The 21,724-nt window shown below is 32.4% G+C and overlaps 19 non-coding genes across 19 annotated transcripts; all 19 read right to left on the reverse strand.

The window, feature by feature from the left end:
- Window positions 1–642: 642 nt before the first annotated feature.
- On the reverse strand, window positions 643–714 carry TRNAC-GCA (transfer RNA cysteine (anticodon GCA)). The gene has a single exon. It is a non-coding gene; the product is annotated as a tRNA-Cys (tRNA).
- Window positions 715–1,116: 402 nt separating this feature from the next.
- TRNAC-GCA (transfer RNA cysteine (anticodon GCA)) lies at window positions 1,117–1,188 on the reverse strand. The gene has a single exon. It is a non-coding gene; the product is annotated as a tRNA-Cys (tRNA).
- Window positions 1,189–2,546: 1,358 nt separating this feature from the next.
- TRNAC-GCA (transfer RNA cysteine (anticodon GCA)) lies at window positions 2,547–2,618 on the reverse strand. The gene has a single exon. It is a non-coding gene; the product is annotated as a tRNA-Cys (tRNA).
- An 843-nt stretch (window positions 2,619–3,461) lies between these two features.
- TRNAC-GCA (transfer RNA cysteine (anticodon GCA)) lies at window positions 3,462–3,533 on the reverse strand. The gene has a single exon. It is a non-coding gene; the product is annotated as a tRNA-Cys (tRNA).
- A 1,343-nt stretch (window positions 3,534–4,876) lies between these two features.
- TRNAC-GCA (transfer RNA cysteine (anticodon GCA)) lies at window positions 4,877–4,948 on the reverse strand. Its single transcript has one exon. It is a non-coding gene; the product is annotated as a tRNA-Cys (tRNA).
- Window positions 4,949–5,350: 402 nt separating this feature from the next.
- Window positions 5,351–5,422, reverse strand: TRNAC-GCA (transfer RNA cysteine (anticodon GCA)). The gene has a single exon. It is a non-coding gene; the product is annotated as a tRNA-Cys (tRNA).
- A 1,358-nt stretch (window positions 5,423–6,780) lies between these two features.
- TRNAC-GCA (transfer RNA cysteine (anticodon GCA)) lies at window positions 6,781–6,852 on the reverse strand. The gene has a single exon. It is a non-coding gene; the product is annotated as a tRNA-Cys (tRNA).
- An 843-nt stretch (window positions 6,853–7,695) lies between these two features.
- TRNAC-GCA (transfer RNA cysteine (anticodon GCA)) lies at window positions 7,696–7,767 on the reverse strand. Its single transcript has one exon. It is a non-coding gene; the product is annotated as a tRNA-Cys (tRNA).
- A 1,343-nt stretch (window positions 7,768–9,110) lies between these two features.
- Window positions 9,111–9,182, reverse strand: TRNAC-GCA (transfer RNA cysteine (anticodon GCA)). Its single transcript has one exon. It is a non-coding gene; the product is annotated as a tRNA-Cys (tRNA).
- Window positions 9,183–9,846: 664 nt separating this feature from the next.
- On the reverse strand, window positions 9,847–9,918 carry TRNAC-GCA (transfer RNA cysteine (anticodon GCA)). The gene has a single exon. It is a non-coding gene; the product is annotated as a tRNA-Cys (tRNA).
- Window positions 9,919–11,649: 1,731 nt separating this feature from the next.
- On the reverse strand, window positions 11,650–11,721 carry TRNAC-GCA (transfer RNA cysteine (anticodon GCA)). Its single transcript has one exon. It is a non-coding gene; the product is annotated as a tRNA-Cys (tRNA).
- Window positions 11,722–12,581: 860 nt separating this feature from the next.
- Window positions 12,582–12,653, reverse strand: TRNAC-GCA (transfer RNA cysteine (anticodon GCA)). The gene has a single exon. It is a non-coding gene; the product is annotated as a tRNA-Cys (tRNA).
- Window positions 12,654–13,996: 1,343 nt separating this feature from the next.
- On the reverse strand, window positions 13,997–14,068 carry TRNAC-GCA (transfer RNA cysteine (anticodon GCA)). Its single transcript has one exon. It is a non-coding gene; the product is annotated as a tRNA-Cys (tRNA).
- A 664-nt stretch (window positions 14,069–14,732) lies between these two features.
- On the reverse strand, window positions 14,733–14,804 carry TRNAC-GCA (transfer RNA cysteine (anticodon GCA)). The gene has a single exon. It is a non-coding gene; the product is annotated as a tRNA-Cys (tRNA).
- A 1,731-nt stretch (window positions 14,805–16,535) lies between these two features.
- TRNAC-GCA (transfer RNA cysteine (anticodon GCA)) lies at window positions 16,536–16,607 on the reverse strand. The gene has a single exon. It is a non-coding gene; the product is annotated as a tRNA-Cys (tRNA).
- A 911-nt stretch (window positions 16,608–17,518) lies between these two features.
- On the reverse strand, window positions 17,519–17,598 carry TRNAC-GCA (transfer RNA cysteine (anticodon GCA)). The gene is given in 2 exon segments: window positions 17,519–17,554; window positions 17,563–17,598. It is a non-coding gene; the product is annotated as a tRNA-Cys (tRNA).
- Window positions 17,599–18,946: 1,348 nt separating this feature from the next.
- TRNAC-GCA (transfer RNA cysteine (anticodon GCA)) lies at window positions 18,947–19,018 on the reverse strand. The gene has a single exon. It is a non-coding gene; the product is annotated as a tRNA-Cys (tRNA).
- Window positions 19,019–19,682: 664 nt separating this feature from the next.
- Window positions 19,683–19,754, reverse strand: TRNAC-GCA (transfer RNA cysteine (anticodon GCA)). Its single transcript has one exon. It is a non-coding gene; the product is annotated as a tRNA-Cys (tRNA).
- Window positions 19,755–21,485: 1,731 nt separating this feature from the next.
- On the reverse strand, window positions 21,486–21,557 carry TRNAC-GCA (transfer RNA cysteine (anticodon GCA)). Its single transcript has one exon. It is a non-coding gene; the product is annotated as a tRNA-Cys (tRNA).
- Window positions 21,558–21,724: the final 167 nt, after the last annotated feature.

Here is a 21,724-nt window from a genome sequence, read left to right on the forward strand (position 1 = left end):
TTTGTAACACTACAACATGTTGCACTGAAATAAAAATCTGTTACTTTTCAAGGAACAGTATGGTAGATTTCATCATACGAGTAGGAAATAAATATTTTGATGAAAAATTTTTTTTTCTTTAAATACAATTTTCAAATTGATGACATGATGTTAGTCATGATTCTGAAAATATATTACCATTCAAGATTTTTAAAGGGGGCACCAGGATTTGAGTTATACCCCCAAATTGGCATGTTTTGATTACTTTTGATTTCCCCCCCATATAATTTAAGAATGTATTTATTTGTTTTTCTTAATTTAGGTTCTCTTGACGGCCTCGTGCTGGTCATTAGCAGAACTCACTAAATCGACAGAAATGAGTAAATTCTGCTCTTTGATTTAGAATCGAGAGGAAGATTTCTTCAAATGAGAGGAAAATGTGTCCATTCTCCACCAGCATCTAGTAGAAATTTGTAACACTATAACATGTTGCACTGAAATAAAAATCTGTTACTTTTCAAGGAACAGTATGGTAGATTTCATCATACGAGTAGGAAATAAATATTTTGATGAAAAAATGTTTTTTCTTTAAATACAATTTTCAAATTGAGGACAAGATGTTAGTCATGATTCTGAAAATATATTACCATTCAAGATTTTTAAAGGGGGCACCAGGATTTGAACCTGAGACCTCTTGATCTGCAGTCAAATGCTCTACCACTGAGCTATACCCCCAATTTGGCATGTTCTTAATACTTTTGATTTCCCCCCAATATAATTTAAGAATGTATTTATTTGTTTTTCTTAATTTAGGTTCTCTTGACGGCCTCCTGCTGGTCAATCGACAGAAATTAGTAAATTCTGCTCTTTGATTTAGAATCGAGAGGAAGATTTCTTCAAATGAGAGGAAAATGTGTCCATTCTCCACCAGCATCTAGTAGAAATTTGTAACACTATAACATGTTGCACTGAAATAAAAATCTGTTACTTTTCAAGGAACAGTATGGTAGATTTCATCATACGAGTAGGAAATAAATATTTTGATGAAAAAATGTTTTTTCTTTAAATACAATTTTCAAATTGAGGACAAGATGTTAGTCATGATTCTGAAAATATATTACCATTCAAGATTTTTAAAGGGGGCACCAGGATTTGAACCTGAGACCTCTTGAACTGCAGTCAAATGCTCTACCACTGAGCTATACCCCCAATTTGGCATGTTCTTAATACTTTTGATTTCCCCCCAATATAATTTAAGAATGTATTTATTTGTTTTTCTTAATTTAGGTTCTCTTGACGGCCTCCTGCTGGTCATTAGCAGAACTCATAAAATCAACAGAAATGAGTAAATTCTGCTCTTTGATTTAGAATCGAGAGGAAGATTTCTTCAAATGAGAGGAAAATGTGTCCATTCTCCACCAGCATCTAGTAGAAATTTATAACACTATAACCTGTTGCACTGAAATAAAAATCTGTTACTTTTCAAGGAACAGTATGGTAGATTTCATAATACGAGTAGGAAATAAATATTTTGATGAAAAAATGTTTTTTCTTAAAATACAATTTTCAAATTGAGGACATGATGTTAGTCATGATTCTGAAAATATATTACCATTCAAGATTTTTAAAGGGGGCACCAGGATTGTGAACCTGAGACCTCTTGATATGCAGTCAAATGCTCTACCACTGAGCTATACCCCCAAATTGGCATGTTTTGATTACTTTTGATTTCCCCCAATATAATTTAAGAATGTATTTATTTGTTTTTCTTAATTTAGGTTCTCTTGACGGCCTCCTGCTGGTCATTAGCAGAACTCATAAAATCAACAGAAATGAGTAAATTTTGCTCTTTGATTTAGAATCGAGAGGAAGATTTCTTCAAATGAGAGGAAAATGTGTCCATTCTCCACCAGCATCTAGTAGAAATTTGTAACACTACAACATGTTTCACTGAAATAAAAATCTGTTACTTTTCAAGGAACAGTATGGTAGATTTCATCATACGAGTAGGAAATAAATATTTTGATGAAAAATTTTTTTTTCTTTAAATACAATTTTCAAATTGATGACATGATGTTAGTCATGATTCTGAAAATATATTACCATTCAAGATTTTTAAAGGGGGCACCAGGATTTGAGTTATACCCCCAAATTGGCATGTTTTGATTACTTTTGATTTCCCCCCATATAATTTAAGAATGTATTTATTTGTTTTTCTTAATTTAGGTTCTCTTGACGGCCTCCTGCTGGTCATTAGCAGAACTCACTAAATCGACAGAAATGAGTAAATTCTGCTCTTTGATTTAGAATCGAGAGGAAGATTTCTTCAAATGAGAGGAAAATGTGTCCATTCTCCACCAGCATCTAGTAGAAATTTGTAACACTATAACATGTTGCACTGAAATAAAAATATGTTACTTTTCAAGGAACAGTATGGTAGATTTCATCATACGAGTAGGAAATAAATATTTTGATGAAAAAATGTTTTTTCTTTAAATACAATTTTCAAATTGAGGACAAGATGTTAGTCATGATTCTGAAAATATATTACCATTCAAGATTTTTAAAGGGGGCACCAGGATTTGAACCTGAGACCTCTTGATCTGCAGTCAAATGCTCTACCACTGAGCTATACCCCCAATTTGGCATGTTTTGATTACTTTTGATTTCCCCCCAATATAATTTAAGAATGTATTTATTTGTTTTTCTTAATTTAGGTTCTCTTGACGGCCTCCTGCTGGTCAATCGACAGAAATTAGTAAATTCTGCTCTTTGATTTAGAATCGAGAGGAAGATTTCTTCAAATGAGAGGAAAATGTGTCCATTCTCCACCAGCATCTAGTAGAAATTTGTAACACTACAACATGTTGCACTGAAATAAAAATCTGTTACTTTTCAAGGAACAGTATGGTAGATTTCATCATACGAGTAGGAAATAAATATTTTGATGAAAAAATGTTTTTTCTTAAAATACAATTTTCAAATTGAGGACATGATGTTAGTCATGATTCTGAAAATATATTACCATTCAAGATTTTTAAAGGGGGCACCAGGATTTGAGTTATACCCCCAAATTGGCATGTTTTGATTACTTTTGATTTCCCCCCCATATAATTTAAGAATGTATTTATTTGTTTTTCTTAATTTAGGTTCTCTTGACGGCCTCCTGCTGGTCATTAGCAGAACTCACTAAATCGACAGAAATGAGTAAATTCTGCTCTTTGATTTAGAATCGAGAGGAAGATTTCTTCAAATGAGAGGAAAATGTGTCCATTCTCCACCAGCATCTAGTAGAAATTTATAACCTGTTGCACTGAAATAAAAATCTGTTACTTTTCAAGGAACAGTATGGTAGATTTCATCATACGAGAAGGAAATAAATATTTTGATGAAAATTTTATTTTTCTTAAAATACAATTTTCAAATTGAGGACATGATGTTAGTCATGATTCTGAAAACATATTACCATTCAAGATTTTTAAAGGGGGCACCAGGATTTGAACCTGAGACCTCTTGATCTGCAGTCAAATGCTCTACCACTGAGCTATACCCCCAATTTGGCATGTTTTTAATACTTTTGATTTCCCCCCAATATAATTTAAGAATTTATTTATTTGTTTTTCTTAATTTAGGTTCTCTTGATGGCCTCCTGCTGGTCATTAGCAGAACTCATAAAATCAACAGAAATGAGTAAATTCTGCTCTTTGATTTAGAATCGAGAGGAAGATTTCTTCAAATGAGAGGAAAATGTGTCCATTCTCCACCAGCATCTAGTAGAAATTTATAACACTATAACCTGTTGCACTGAAATAAAAATCTGTTACTTTTCAAGGAACAGTATGGTAGATTTCATAATACGAGTAGGAAATAAATATTTTGATGAAAAAATGTTTTTTCTTAAAATACAATTTTCAAATTGAGGACATGATGTTAGTCATGATTCTGAAAATATATTACCATTCAAGATTTTTAAAGGGGGCACCAGAATTGTGAACCTGAGACCTCTTGATCTGCAGTCAAATGCTCTACCACTGAGCTATACCCCCAAATTGGCATGTTTTGATTACTTTTGATTTCCCCCCAATATAATTTAAGAATGTATTTATTTGTTTTTCTTAATTTAGGTTCTCTTGACGGCCTCCTGCTGGTCAATCGACAGAAATTAGTAAATTCTGCTCTTTGATTTAGAATCGAGAGGAAGATTTCTTCAAATGAGAGGAAAATGTGTCCATTCTCCACCAGCATCTAGTAGAAATTTGTAACACTACAACATGTTGCACTGAAATAAAAATCTGTTACTTTTCAAGGAACAGTATGGTAGATTTCATCATACGAGTAGGAAATAAATATTTTGATGAAAAATTTTTTTTTCTTTAAATACAATTTTCAAATTGATGACATGATGTTAGTCATGATTCTGAAAATATATTACCATTCAAGATTTTTAAAGGGGGCACCAGGATTTGAGTTATACCCCCAAATTGGCATGTTTTGATTACTTTTGATTTCCCCCCCATATAATTTAAGAATGTATTTATTTGTTTTTCTTAATTTAGGTTCTCTTGACGGCCTCGTGCTGGTCATTAGCAGAACTCACTAAATCGACAGAAATGAGTAAATTCTGCTCTTTGATTTAGAATCGAGAGGAAGATTTCTTCAAATGAGAGGAAAATGTGTCCATTCTCCACTAGCATCTAGTAGAAATTTGTAACACTATAACATGTTGCACTGAAATAAAAATCTGTTACTTTTCAAGGAACAGTATGGTAGATTTCATCATACGAGTAGGAAATAAATATTTTGATGAAAAAATGTTTTTTCTTTAAATACAATTTTCAAATTGAGGACAAGATGTTAGTCATGATTCTGAAAATATATTACCATTCAAGATTTTTAAAGGGGGCACCAGGATTTGAACCTGAGACCTCTTGATCTGCAGTCAAATGCTCTACCACTGAGCTATACCCCCAATTTGGCATGTTCTTGATACTTTTGATTTCCCCCCAATATAATTTAAGAATGTATTTATTTGTTTTTCTTAATTTAGGTTCTCTTGACGGCCTCCTGCTGGTCAATCGACAGAAATTAGTAAATTCTGCTCTTTGATTTAGAATCGAGAGGAAGATTTCTTCAAATGAGAGGAAAATGTGTCCATTCTCCACCAGCATCTAGTAGAAATTTGTAACACTATAACATGTTGCACTGAAATAAAAATCTGTTACTTTTCAAGGAACAGTATGGTAGATTTCATCATACGAGTAGGAAATAAATATTTTGATGAAAAAATGTTTTTTCTTTAAATACAATTTTCAAATTGAGGACAAGATGTTAGTCATGATTCTGAAAATATATTACCATTCAAGATTTTTAAAGGGGGCACCAGGATTTGAACCTGAGACCTCTTGAACTGCAGTCAAATGCTCTACCACTGAGCTATACCCCCAATTTGGCATGTTCTTAATACTTTTGATTTCCCCCCAATATAATTTAAGAATGTATTTATTTGTTTTTCTTAATTTAGGTTCTCTTGACGGCCTCCTGCTGGTCATTAGCAGAACTCATAAAATCAACAGAAATGAGTAAATTCTGCTCTTTGATTTAGAATCGAGAGGAAGATTTCTTCAAATGAGAGGAAAATGTGTCCATTCTCCACCAGCATCTAGTAGAAATTTATAACACTATAACCTGTTGCACTGAAATAAAAATCTGTTACTTTTCAAGGAACAGTATGGTAGATTTCATAATACGAGTAGGAAATAAATATTTTGATGAAAAAATGTTTTTTCTTAAAATACAATTTTCAAATTGAGGACATGATGTTAGTCATGATTCTGAAAATATATTACCATTCAAGATTTTTAAAGGGGGCACCAGGATTGTGAACCTGAGACCTCTTGATATGCAGTCAAATGCTCTACCACTGAGCTATACCCCCAAATTGGCATGTTTTGATTACTTTTGATTTCCCCCAATATAATTTAAGAATGTATTTATTTGTTTTTCTTAATTTAGGTTCTCTTGACGGCCTCCTGCTGGTCATTAGCAGAACTCATAAAATCAACAGAAATGAGTAAATTTTGCTCTTTGATTTAGAATCGAGAGGAAGATTTCTTCAAATGAGAGGAAAATGTGTCCATTCTCCACCAGCATCTAGTAGAAATTTGTAACACTACAACATGTTTCACTGAAATAAAAATCTGTTACTTTTCAAGGAACAGTATGGTAGATTTCATCATACGAGTAGGAAATAAATATTTTGATGAAAATTTTTTTTTTCTTTAAATACAATTTTCAAATTGATGACATGATGTTAGTCATGATTCTGAAAATATATTACCATTCAAGATTTTTAAAGGGGGCACCAGGATTTGAGTTATACCCCCAAATTGGCATGTTTTGATTACTTTTGATTTCCCCCCATATAATTTAAGAATGTATTTATTTGTTTTTCTTAATTTAGGTTCTCTTGACGGCCTCCTGCTGGTCATTAGCAGAACTCACTAAATCGACAGAAATGAGTAAATTCTGCTCTTTGATTTAGAATCGAGAGGAAGATTTCTTCAAATGAGAGGAAAATGTGTCCATTCTCCACCAGCATCTAGTAGAAATTTGTAACACTATAACATGTTGCACTGAAATAAAAATATGTTACTTTTCAAGGAACAGTATGGTAGATTTCATCATACGAGTAGGAAATAAATATTTTGATGAAAAAATGTTTTTTCTTTAAATACAATTTTCAAATTGAGGACAAGATGTTAGTCATGATTCTGAAAATATATTACCATTCAAGATTTTTAAAGGGGGCACCAGGATTTGAACCTGAGACCTCTTGATCTGCAGTCAAATGCTCTACCACTGAGCTATACCTCCAATTTGGCATGTTTTGATTACTTTTGATTTCCCCCCAATATAATTTAAGAATGTATTTATTTGTTTTTCTTAATTTAGGTTCTCTTGACGGCCTCCTGCTGGTCAATCGACAGAAATTAGTAAATTCTGCTCTTTGATTTAGAATCGAGAGGAAGATTTCTTCAAATGAGAGGAAAATGTGTCCATTCTCCACCAGCATCTAGTAGAAATTTGTAACACTACAACATGTTGCACTGAAATAAAAATCTGTTACTTTTCAAGGAACAGTATGGTAGATTTCATCATACGAGTAGGAAATAAATATTTTGATGAAAAAATGTTTTTTCTTAAAATACAATTTTCAAATTGAGGACATGATGTTAGTCATGATTCTGAAAATATATTACCATTCAAGATTTTTAAAGGGGGCACCAGGATTTGAGTTATACCCCCAAATTGGCATGTTTTGATTACTTTTGATTTCCCCCCCATATAATTTAAGAATGTATTTATTTGTTTTTCTTAATTTAGGTTCTCTTGACGGCCTCCTGCTGGTCATTAGCAGAACTCACTAAATCGACAGAAATGAGTAAATTCTGCTCTTTGATTTAGAATCGAGAGGAAGATTTCTTCAAATGAGAGGAAAATGTGTCCATTCTCCACCAGCATCTAGTAGAAATTTATAACCTGTTGCACTGAAATAAAAATCTGTTACTTTTCAAGGAACAGTATGGTAGATTTCATTATACGAGAAGGAAATAAATATTTTGATGAAAATTTTATTTTTCTTAAAATACAATTTTCAAATTGAGGACATGATGTTAGTCATGATTCTGAAAACATATTACCATTCAAGATTTTTAAAGGGGGCACCAGGATTTGAACCTGAGACCTCTTGATCTGCAGTCAAATGCTCTACCACTGAGCTATACCCCCAATTTGGCATGTTTTTAATACTTTTGATTTCCCCCCAATATAATTTAAGAATTTATTTATTTGTTTTTCTTAATTTAGGTTCTCTTGATGGCCTCCTGCTGGTCATTAGCAGAACTCATAAAATCAACAGAAATGAGTAAATTCTGCTCTTTGATTTAGAATCGAGAGGAAGATTTCTTCAAATGAGAGGAAAATGTGTCCATTCTCCACCAGCATCTAGTAGAAATTTATAACACTATAACCTGTTGCACTGAAATAAAAATCTGTTACTTTTCAAGGAACAGTATGGTAGATTTCATAATACGAGTAGGAAATAAATATTTTGATGAAAAAATGTTTTTTCTTAAAATACAATTTTCAAATTGAGGACATGATGTTAGTCATGATTCTGAAAATATATTACCATTCAAGATTTTTAAAGGGGGCACCAGAATTGTGAACCTGAGACCTCTTGATCTGCAGTCAAATGCTCTACCACTGAGCTATACCCCCAAATTGGCATGTTTTGATTACTTTTGATTTCCCCCCAATATAATTTAAGAATGTATTTATTTGTTTTTCTTAATTTAGGTTCTCTTGACGGCCTCCTGCTGGTCAATCGACAGAAATTAGTAAATTCTGCTCTTTGATTTAGAATCGAGAGGAAGATTTCTTCAAATGAGAGGAAAATGTGTCCATTCTCCACCAGCATCTAGTAGAAATTTGTAACACTACAACATGTTGCACTGAAATAAAAATCTGTTACTTTTCAAGGAACAGTATGGTAGATTTCATCATACGAGTAGGAAATAAATATTTTGATGAAAAAATTTTTTTTCTTTAAATACAATTTTCAAATTGATGACATGATGTTAGTCATGATTCTGAAAATATATTACCATTCAAGATTTTTAAAGGGGGCACCAGGATTTGAGTTATACCCCCAAATTGGCATGTTTTGATTACTTTTGATTTCCCCCCCATATAATTTAAGAATGTATTTATTTGTTTTTCTTAATTTAGGTTCTCTTGACGGCCTCGTGCTGGTCATTAGCAGAACTCACTAAATCGACAGAAATGAGTAAATTCTGCTCTTTGATTTAGAATCGAGAGGAAGATTTCTTCAAATGAGAGGAAAATGTGTCCATTCTCCACCAGCATCTAGTAGAAATTTGTAACACTATAACATGTTGCACTGAAATAAAAATCTGTTACTTTTCAAGGAACAGTATGGTAGATTTCATCATACGAGTAGGAAATAAATATTTTGATGAAAAAATGTTTTTTCTTTAAATACAATTTTCAAATTGAGGACAAGATGTTAGTCATGATTCTGAAAATATATTACCATTCAAGATTTTTAAAGGGGGCACCAGGATTTGAACCTGTGACCTCTTGATCTGCAGTCAAATGCTCTACCACTGAGCTATACCCCCAATTTGGCATGTTCTTAATACTTTTGATTTCCCCCCAATATAATTTAAGAATTTATTTATTTGTTTTTCTTAATTTAGGTTCTCTTGATGGCCTCCTGCTGGTCATTAGCAGAACTCATAAAATCAACAGAAATGAGTAAATTCTGCTCTTTGATTTAGAATCGAGAGGAAGATTTCTTCAAATGAGAGGAAAATGTGTCCATTCTCCACCAGCATCTAGTAGAAATTTATAACACTATAACATGTTGCACTGTTATAGTGTAATTTGGCATGTTCTTAATACTTTTGATTTCCCCCCAATATAATTTAAGAATGTATTTATTTGTTTTTCTTAATTTAGGTTCTCTTGACGGCCTCCTGCTGGTCAATCGACAGAAATTAGTAAATTCTGCTCTTTGATTTAGAATCGAGAGGAAGATTTCTTCAAATGAGAGGAAAATGTGTCCATTCTCCACCAGCATCTAGTAGAAATTTGTAACACTACAACATGTTGCACTGAAATAAAAATCTGTTACTTTTCAAGGAACAGTATGGTAGATTTCATCATACGAGTAGGAAATAAATATTTTGATGAAAAAATGTTTTTTCTTTAAATACAATTTTCAAATTGAGGACATGATGTTAGTCATGATTCTGAAAATATATTACCATTCATGATTTTTAAAGGGGGCACCAGGATTTGAACCTGAGACCTCTTGATCTGCAGTCAAATGCTCTACCACTGAGCTATACCCCCAATTTGGCATGTTTTGATTACTTTTGATTTCCCCCCAATATAATTTAAGAATGTATTTATTTGTTTTTCTTAATTTAGGTTCTCTTGACGGCCTCCTGCTGGTCAATCGACAGAAATTAGTAAATTCTGCTCTTTGATTTAGAATCGAGAGGAAGATTTCTTCAAATGAGAGGAAAATGTGTCCATTCTCCACCAGCATCTAGTAGAAATTTGTAACACTACAACATGTTGCACTGAAATAAAAATCTGTTACTTTTCAAGGAACAGTATGGTAGATTTCATCATACGAGTAGGAAATAAATATTTTGATGAAAAAATGTTTTTTCTTAAAATACAATTTTCAAATTGAGGACATGATGTTAGTCATGATTCTGAAAATATATTACCATTCAAGATTTTTAAAGGGGGCACCAGGATTTGAGTTATACCCCCAAATTTGCATGTTTTGATTACTTTTGATTTCCCCCCCCATATAATTTAAGAATGTATTTATTTGTTTTTCTTAATTTAGGTTCTCTTGACGGCCTCCTGCTAGTCATTAGCAGAACTCACTAAATCGACAGAAATGAGTAAATTCTGCTCTTTGATTTAGAATCGAGAGGAAGATTTCTTCAAATGAGAGGAAAATGTGTCCATTCTCCACCAGCATCTAGTAGAAATTTATAACACTATAACCTGTTGCACTGAAATAAAAATCTGTTACTTTTCAAGGAACAGTATGGTAGATTTCATAATAAGAGTAGGAAATAAATATTTTAATGAAAAAATGTTTTTTCTTAAAATACAATTTTCAAATTGAGGACATGATGTTAGTCATGATTCTGAAAATATATTACCATTCAAGATTTTTAAAGGGGGCACCAGGATTTGAGTTATACCCCCAAATTGGCATGTTTTGATTACTTTTGATTTCCCCCCAATATAATTTAAGAATGTATTTATTTGTTTTTCTTAATTTAGGTTCTCTTGACGGCCCCCTGCTGGTCAATCGACAGAAATTAGTAAATTCTGCTCTTTGATTTAGAATCGAGAGGAAGATTTCTTCAAATGAGAGGAAAATGTGTCCATTCTCCACCAGCATCTAGTAGAAATTTGTAACACTACAACATGTTGCACTGAAATAAAAATCTGTTACTTTTCAAGGAACAGTATGGTAGATTTCATCATACGAGTAGGAAATAAATATTTTGATGAAAATTTTTTTTTCTTTAAATACAATTTTCAAATTGATGACATGATGTTAGTCATGATTCTGAAAATATATTACCATTCAAGATTTTTAAAGGGGGCACCAGGATTTGAGTTATACCCCCAAATTGGCATGTTTTGATTACTTTTGATTTCCCCCCATATAATTTAAGAATGTATTTATTTGTTTTTCTTAATTTAGGTTCTCTTGACGGCCTCCTGCTGGTCATTAGCAGAACTCACAAAATCGACAGAAATTAGTAAATTCTGCTCTTTGATTTAGAATCGAGAGGAAGATTTCTTCAAATGAGAGGAAAATGTGTCCATTCTCCACCAGCATCTAGTAGAAATTTGTAACACTATAACATGTTGCACTGAAATAAAAATCTGTTACTTTTCAAGGAACAGTATGGTAGATTTCATCATACGAGAAGGAAATAAATATTTTGATGAAAAAATGTTTTTTCTTTAACTACAATTTTCAAATTGAGGACATGATGTTAGTCATGATTCTGAAAATATATTACCATTCAAGATTTTTAAAGGGGGCACCAGGATTTGAACCTGAGACCTCTTGATCTGCAGTCAAATGCTCTACCACTGAGCTATACCCCCAAATTGACATGTTTTGATTAATTTTGATTTCCCCCCAATATAATTTAAGAATGTATTTATTTGTTTTTCTTAATTTAGGTTCTCTTGACGGCCTCCTGCTGGTCATTAGCAGAACTCATAAAATCAACAGAAATGAGTAAATTCTGCTCTTTGATTTAGAATCGAGAGGAAGATTTCTTCAAATGAGAGGAAAATGTGTCCATTCTCCACCAGCATCTAGTAGAAATTTGTAACACTACAACATGTTGCACTGAAATAAAAATCTGTTACTTTTCAAGGAACAGTATGGTAGATTTCATCATACGAGTAGGAAATAAATATTTTGATGAAAAAATGTTTTTTCTTAAAATACAATTTTCAAATTGAGGACATGATGTTAGTCATGATTCTGAAAATATATTACCATTCAAGATTTTTAAAGGGGGCACCAGGATTTGAGTTATACCCCCAAATTGGCATGTTTTGATTACTTTTGATTTCCCCCCCATATAATTTAAGAATGTATTTATTTGTTTTTCTTAATTTAGGTTCTCTTGACGGCCTCCTGCTGGTCATTAGCAGAACTCACTAAATCGACAGAAATGAGTAAATTCTGCTCTTTGATTTAGAATCGAGAGGAAGATTTCTTCAAATGAGAGGAAAATGTGTCCATTCTCCACCAGCATCTAGTAGAAATTTATAACCTGTTGCACTGAAATAAAAATCTGTTACTTTTCAAGGAACAGTATGGTAGATTTCATCATACGAGAAGGAAATAAATATTTTGATGAAAATTTTATTTTTCTTAAAATACAATTTTCAAATTGAGGACATGATGTTAGTCATGATTCTGAAAACATATTACCATTCAAGATTTTTAAAGGGGGCACCAGGATTTGAACCTGAGACCTCTTGATCTGCAGTCAAATGCTCTACCACTGAGCTATACCCCCAATTTGGCATGTTTTTAATACTTTTGATTTCCCCCCAATATAATTTAAGAATTTATTTATTTGTTTTTCTTAATTTAGGTTCTCTTGATGGCCTCCTGCTGGTCATTAGCAGAACTCATAAAATCAACAGAAATGAGTAAATTCTGCTCTTTGATTTAGAATCGAGAGGAAGATTTCTTCAAATGAGAGGAAAATGTGTCCATTCTCCACCAGCATCTAGTAGAAATTTATAACACTATAACCTGTTGCACTGAAATAAAAATCTGTTACTTTTCAAGGAACAGTATGGTAGATTTCATAATACGAGTAGGAAATAAATATTTTGATGAAAAAATGTTTTTTCTTAAAATACAATTTTCAAATTGAGGACATGATGTTAGTCATGATTCTGAAAATATATTACCATTCAAGATTTTTAAAGGGGGCACCAGAATTGTGAACCTGAGACCTCTTGATCTGCAGTCAAATGCTCTACCACTGAGCTATACCCCCAAATTGGCATGTTTTGATTACTTTTGATTTCCCCCCAATATAATTTAAGAATGTATTTATTTGTTTTTCTTAATTTAGGTTCTCTTGACGGCCTCCTGCTGGTCAATCGACAGAAATTAGTAAATTCTGCTCTTTGATTTAGAATCGAGAGGAAGATTTCTTCAAATGAGAGGAAAATGTGTCCATTCTCCACCAGCATCTAGTAGAAATTTGTAACACTACAACATGTTGCACTGAAATAAAAATCTGTTACTTTTCAAGGAACAGTATGGTAGATTTCATCATACGAGTAGGAAATAAATATTTTGATGAAAATTTTTTTTTTCTTTAAATACAATTTTCAAATTGATGACATGATGTTAGTCATGATTCTGAAAATATATTACCATTCAAGATTTTTAAAGGGGGCACCAGGATTTGAGTTATACCCCCAAATTGGCATGTTTTGATTACTTTTGATTTCCCCCCCATATAATTTAAGAATGTATTTATTAGTTTTTCTTAATTTAGGTTCTCTTGACGGCCTCGTGCTGGTCATTAGCAGAACTCACTAAATCGACAGAAATGAGTAAATTCTGCTCTTTGATTTAGAATCGAGAGGAAGATTTCTTCAAATGAGAGGAAAATGTGTCCATTCTCCACCAGCATCTAGTAGAAATTTGTAACACTATAACATGTTGCACTGAAATAAAAATCTGTTACTTTTCAAGGAACAGTATGGTAGATTTCATCATACGAGTAGGAAATAAATATTTTGATGAAAAAATGTTTTTTCTTTAAATACAATTTTCAAATTGAGGACAAGATGTTAGTCATGATTCTGAAAATATATTACCATTCAAGATTTTTAAAGGGGGCACCAGGATTTGAACCTGAGACCTCTTGATCTGCAGTCAAATGCTCTACCACTGAGCTATACCCCCAATTTGGCATGTTCTTAATACTTTTGATTTCCCCCCAATATAATTTAAGAATTTATTTATTTGTTTTTCTTAATTTAGGTTCTCTTGATGGCCTCCTGCTGGTCATTAGCAGAACTCATAAAATCAACAGAAATGAGTAAATTCTGCTCTTTGATTTAGAATCGAGAGGAAGATTTCTTCAAATGAGAGGAAAATGTGTCCATTCTCCACCAGCATCTAGTAGAAATTTATAACACTATAACATGTTGCACTGTTATAGTGTAATTTGGCATGTTCTTAATACTTTTGATTTCCCCCCAATATAATTTAAGAATGTATTTATTTGTTTTTCTTAATTTAGGTTCTCTTGACGGCCTCCTGCTGGTCAATCGACAGAAATTAGTAAATTCTGCTCTTTGATTTAGAATCGAGAGGAAGATTTCTTCAAATGAGAGGAAAATGTGTCCATTCTCCACCAGCATCTAGTAGAAATTTGTAACACTACAACATGTTGCACTGAAATAAAAATCTGTTACTTTTCAAGGAACAGTATGGTAGATTTCATCATACGAGTAGGAAATAAATATTTTGATGAAAACATGTTTTTTCTTTAAATACAATTTTCAAATTGAGGACATGATGTTAGTCATGATTCTGAAAATATATTACCATTCATGATTTTTAAAGGGGGCACCAGGATTTGAACCTGAGACCTCTTGATCTGCAGTCAAATGCTCTACCACTGAGCTATACCCCCAATTTGGCATGTTTTGATTACTTTTGATTTCCCCCCAATATAATTTAAGAATGTATTTATTTGTTTTTCTTAATTTAGGTTCTCTTGACGGCCTCCTGCTGGTCAATCGACAGAAATTAGTAAATTCTGCTCTTTGATTTAGAATCGAGAGGAAGATTTCTTCAAATGAGAGGAAAATGTGTCCATTCTCCACCAGCATCTAGTAGAAATTTGTAACACTACAACATGTTGCACTGAAATAAAAATCTGTTACTTTTCAAGGAACAGTATGGTAGATTTCATCATACGAGTAGGAAATAAATATTTTGATGAAAAAATGTTTTTTCTTAAAATACAATTTTCAAATTGAGGACATGATGTTAGTCATGATTCTGAAAATATATTACCATTCAAGATTTTTAAAGGGGGCACCAGGATTTGAGTTATACCCCCAAATTTGCATGTTTTGATTACTTTTGATTTCCCCCCCCATATAATTTAAGAATGTATTTATTTGTTTTTCTTAATTTAGGTTCTCTTGACGGCCTCCTGCTAGTCATTAGCAGAACTCACTAAATCGACAGAAATGAGTAAATTCTGCTCTTTGATTTAGAATCGAGAGGAAGATTTCTTCAAATGAGAGGAAAATGTGTCCATTCTCCACCAGCATCTAGTAGAAATTTATAACACTATAACCTGTTGCACTGAAATAAAAATCTGTTACTTTTCAAGGAACAGTATGGTAGATTTCATAATAAGAGTAGGAAATAAATATTTTAATGAAAAAATGTTTTTTCTTAAAATACAATTTTCAAATTGAGGACATGATGTTAGTCATGATTCTGAAAATATATTACCATTCAAGATTTTTAAAGGGGGCACCAGGATTTGAGTTATACCCCCAAATTGGCATGTTTTGATTACTTTTGATTTCCCCCCAATATAATTTAAGAATGTATTTATTTGTTTTTCTTAATTTAGGTTCTCTTGACGGCCCCCTGCTGGTCAATCGACAGAAATTAGTAAATTCTGCTCTTTGATTTAGAATCGAGAGGAAGATTTCTTCAAATGAGAGGAAAATGTGTCCATTCTCCACCAGCATCTAGTAGAAATTTGTAACACTACAACATGTTGCACTGAAATAAAAATCTGTTACTTTTCAAGGAACAGTATGGTAGATTTCATCATACGAGTAGGAAATAAATATTTTGATGAAAATTTTTTTTTCTTTAAATACAATTTTCAAATTGATGACATGATGTTAGTCATGATTCTGAAAATATATTACCATTCAAGATTTTTAAAGGGGGCACCAGGATTTGAGTTATACCCCCAAATTGGCATGTTTTGATTACTTTTGATTTCCCCCCATATAATTTAAGAATGTATTTATTTGTTTTTCTTAATTTAGGTTCTCTTGACGGCCTCCTGCTGGTCATTAGCAGAACTCACAAAATCGACAGAAATTAGTAAATTCTGCTCTTTGATTTAGAATCGAGAGGAAGATTTCTTCAAATGAGAGGAAAATGTGTCCATTCTCCACCAGCATCTAGTAGAAATTTGTAACACTATAACATGTTGCACTGAAATAAAAATCTGTTACTTTTCAAGGAACAGTATGGTAGATTTCATCATACGAGAAGGAAATAAATATTTTGATGAAAAAATGTTTTTTCTTTAACTACAATTTTCAAATTGAGGACATGATGTTAGTCATGATTCTGAAAATATATTACCATTCAAGATTTTTAAAGGGGGCACCAGGATTTGAACCTGAGACCTCTTGATCTGCAGTCAAATGCTCTACCACTGAGCTATACCCCCAAATTGACATGTTTTGATTAATTTTGATTTCCCCCCAATATAATTTAAGAATGTATTTATTTGTTTTTCTTAATTTAGGTTCTCTTGACGGCCTCCTGCTGGTCATTAGCAGAACTCATAAAATCAACAGAAATGAGTAAATTCTGCTCTTTGATTTAGAATCGAGAGGAAGATTTCTTCAAATGAGAGGAAAATGTGTCCATTCTCCACCAGCATCTAGTAGAAATTTGTAACACTATAACATGTTGCACTGAACTAAAAATCTGTTATTTTTCAAGGAACAGTATGGTAGATTTCATCATACGAGTAGGAAATAAATATTTTGATGACAAAATCTTTTTTCTTAAAATACAATTTTCAAATTGAGGACATGATGTTAGTCATGATTCTGAAAATATATTACCATTCAAGATTTTAAAAGGGGGCACCAGGATTTGAAGCTGAGACCTCATGATCTGCAGTCAAATGCTCTACCACTGAGCTATACCCCCAATGTGGCATGTTTTTAATACTTTTGAATTCCCCCCAATATAATTTAAGAATGTATTTATTTGTTTTTCTTAATTTAGGTTCTCTTGACGGCCTCCTGCTGGTCATTAGCAGAACTCATAAAATCAACAGAAATGAGTAAATTCTGCTCTTTGATTTAGAATCGAGAGGAAGATTTCTTCAAATGAGAGGAAAATGTGTCCATTCTCCACCAGCATCTAGTAGAAATTTATAACACTATAACCTGTTGCACTGAAATAAAAATCTGTTACTTTTCAAGGAACAGTATGGTAGATTTCATCATACGAGTAGGAAATAAATATTTTGATGAAAAATTTTTTTTTTCTTAAAATACAATTTTCAAATTGAGGACATGATGTTAGTCATGATTCTGAAAATATATTACCATTCAAGATTTTTAAAGGGGGCACCAGGATTTGAACCTGAGACCTCTTGATCTCTTGATCTGCAGTCAAATGCTCTACCACTGAGCTATACCCCCAATTTGGCATGTTTTTAATACTTTTGATTTCCCCCCAATATAATTTAAGAATTTATTTATTTGTTTTTCTTAATTTAGGTTCTCTTGATGGCCTCCTGCTGGTCATTAGCAGAACTCATAAAATCAACAGAAATGAGTAAATTCTGCTCTTTGATTTAGAATCGAGAGGAAGATTTCTTCAAATGAGAGGAAAATGTGTCCATTCTCCACCAGCATCTAGTAGAAATTTATAACACTATAACCTGTTGCACTGAAATAAAAATCTGTTACTTTTCAAGGAACAGTATGGTAGATTTCATAATACGAGTAGGAAATAAATATTTTGATGAAAAAATGTTTTTTCTTAAAATACAATTTTCAAATTGAGGACATGATGTTAGTCATGATTCTGAAAATATATTACCATTCAAGATTTTTAAAGGGGGCACCAGAATTGTGAACCTGAGACCTCTTGATCTGCAGTCAAATGCTCTACCACTGAGCTATACCCCCAAATTGGCATGTTTTGATTACTTTTGATTTCCCCCCAATATAATTTAAGAATGTATTTATTTGTTTTTCTTAATTTAGGTTCTCTTGACGGCCTCCTGCTGGTCAATCGACAGAAATTAGTAAATTCTGCTCTTTGATTTAGAATCGAGAGGAAGATTTCTTCAAATGAGAGGAAAATGTGTCCATTCTCCACCAGCATCTAGTAGAAATTTGTAACACTACAACATGTTGCACTGAAATAAAAATCTGTTACTTTTCAAGGAACAGTATGGTAGATTTCATCATACGAGTAGGAAATAAATATTTTGATGAAAAAATTTTTTTTCTTTAAATACAATTTTCAAATTGATGACATGATGTTAGTCATGATTCTGAAAATATATTACCATTCAAGATTTTTAAAGGGGGCACCAGGATTTGAGTTATACCCCCAAATTGGCATGTTTTGATTACTTTTGATTTCCCCCCCATATAATTTAAGAATGTATTTATTTGTTTTTCTTAATTTAGGTTCTCTTGACGGCCTCGTGCTGGTCATTAGCAGAACTCACTAAATCGACAGAAATGAGTAAATTCTGCTCTTTGATTTAGAATCGAGAGGAAGATTTCTTCAAATGAGAGGAAAATGTGTCCATTCTCCACCAGCATCTAGTAGAAATTTGTAACACTATAACATGTTGCACTGAAATAAAAATCTGTTACTTTTCAAGGAACAGTATGGTAGATTTCATCATACGAGTAGGAAATAAATATTTTGATGAAAAAATGTTTTTTCTTTAATTGAGGACAAATTGGCAAATTGAGGACAAGATGTTAGTCATGATTCTGAAAATATATTACCATTCAAGATTTTTAAAGGGGGCACCAGGATTTGAACCTGAGACCTCTTGATCTGCAGTCAAATGCTCTACCACTGAGCTATACCCCCAATTTGGCATGTTCTTAATACTTTTGATTTCCCCCCAATATAATTTAAGAATTTATTTATTTGTTTTTCTTAATTTAGGTTCTCTTGATGGCCTCCTGCTGGTCATTAGCAGAACTCATAAAATCAACAGAAATGAGTAAATTCTGCTCTTTGATTTAGAATCGAGAGGAAGATTTCTTCAAATGAGAGGAAAATGTGTCCATTCTCCACCAGCATCTAGTAGAAATTTATAACACTATAACATGTTGCACTGTTATAGTGTAATTTGGCATGTTCTTAATACTTTTGATTTCCCCCCAATATAATTTAAGAATGTATTTATTTGTTTTTCTTAATTTAGGTTCTCTTGACGGCCTCCTGCTGGTCAATCGACAGAAATTAGTAAATTCTGCTCTTTGATTTAGAATCGAGAGGAAGATTTCTTCAAATGAGAGGAAAATGTGTCCATTCTCCACCAGCATCTAGTAGAAATTTGTAACACTACAACATGTTGCACTGAAATAAAAATCTGTTACTTTTCAAGGAACAGTATGGTAGATTTCATCATACGAGTAGGAAATAAATATTTTGATGAAAACATGTTTTTTCTTTAAATACAATTTTCAAATTGAGGACATGATGTTAGTCATGATTCTGAAAATATATTACCATTCATGATTTTTAAAGGGGGCACCAGGATTTGAACCTGAGACCTCTTGATCTGCAGTCAAATGCTCTACCACTGAGCTATACCCCCAATTTGGCATGTTTTGATTACTTTTGATTTCCCCCCAATATAATTTAAGAATGTATTTATTTGTTTTTCTTAATTTAGGTTCTCTTGACGGCCTCCTGCTGGTCAATCGACAGAAATTAGTAAATTCTGCTCTTTGATTTAGAATCGAGAGGAAGATTTCTTCAAATGAGAGGAAAATGTGTCCATTCTCCACCAGCATCTAGTAGAAATTTGTAACACTACAACATGTTGCACTGAAATAAAAATCTGTTACTTTTCAAGGAACAGTATGGTAGATTTCATCATACGAGTAGGAAATAAATATTTTGATGAAAAAATGTTTTTTCTTAAAATACAATTTTCAAATTGAGGACATGATGTTAGTCATGATTCTGAAAATATATTACCATTCAAGATTTTTAAAGGGGGCACCAGGATTTGAGTTATACCCCCAAATTTGCATGTTTTGATTACTTTTGATTTCCCCCCCCATATAATTTAAGAATGTATTTATTTGTTTTTCTTAATTTAGGTTCTCTTGACGGCCTCCTGCTAGTCATTAGCAGAACTCACTAAATCGACAGAAATGAGTAAATTCTGCTCTTTGATTTAGAATCGAGAGGAAGATTTCTTCAAATGAGAGGAAAATGTGTCCATTCTCCACCAGCATCTAGTAGAAATTTATAACACTATAACCTGTTGCACTGAAATAAAAATCTGTTACTTTTCAAGGAACAGTATGGTAAATTTCATAATAAGAGTAGGAAATAAATATTTTAATGAAAAAATGTTTTTTCTTAAAATACAATTTTCAAATTGAGGACATGATGTTAGTCATGATTCTGAAAATATATTACCATTCAAGATTTTTAAAGGGGGCACCAGGATTTGAGTTATACCCCCAAATTGGCATGTTTTGATTACTTTTGATTTCCCCCCAATATAATTTAAGAATGTATTTATTTGTTTTTCTTAATTTAGGTTCTCTTGACGGCCCCCTGCTGGTCAATCGACAGAAATTAGTAAATTCTGCTCTTTGATTTAGAATCGAGAGGAAGATTTCTTCAAATGAGAGGAAAATGTGTCCATTCTCCACCAGCATCTAGTAGAAATTTGTAACACTACAACATGTTGCACTGAAATAAAAATCTGTTACTTTTCAAGGAACAGTATGGTAGATTTCATCATACGAGTAGGAAATAAATATTTTGATGAAAATTTTTTTTTCTTTAAATACAATTTTCAAAATGATGACATGATGTTAGTCATGATTCTGAAAATATATTACCATTCAAGATTTTTAAAGGGGGCACCAGGATTTGAGTTATACCCCCAAATTGGCATGTTTTGATTACTTTTGATTTCCCCCCATATAATTTAAGAATGTATTTATTTGTTTTTCTTAATTTAGGTTCTCTTGACGGCCTCCTGCTGGTCATTAGCAGAACTCACAAAATCGACAGAAATTAGTAAATTCTGCTCTTTGATTTAGAATCGAGAGGAAGATTTCTTCAAATGAGAGGAAAATGTGTCCATTCTCCACCAGCATCTAGTAGAAATTTGTAACACTATAACATGTTGCACTGAAATAAAAATCTGTTACTTTTCAAGGAACAGTATGGTAGATTTCATCATACGAGAAGGAAATAAATATTTTGATGAAAAAATGTTTTTTCTTTAACTACAATTTTCAAATTGAGGACATGATGTTAGTCATGATTCTGAAAATATATTACCATTCAAGATTTTTAAAGGGGGCACCAGGATTTGAACCTGAGACCTCTTGATCTGCAGTCAAATGCTCTACCACTGAGCTATACCCCCAAATTGACATGTTTTGATTAATTTTGATTTCCCCCCAATATAATTTAAGAATGTATTTATTTGTTTTTCTTAATTTAGGTTCTCTTGACGGCCTCCTGCTGGTCATTAGCAGAACTCATAAAATCAACAGAAATGAGTAAATTCTGCTCTTTGATTTAGAATCGAGA

This window comes from Pelobates fuscus, chromosome 1 (genome assembly GCF_036172605.1).
Source record: "Pelobates fuscus isolate aPelFus1 chromosome 1, aPelFus1.pri, whole genome shotgun sequence".
Classification (NCBI taxonomy): domain Eukaryota; kingdom Metazoa; phylum Chordata; class Amphibia; order Anura; family Pelobatidae; genus Pelobates; species Pelobates fuscus.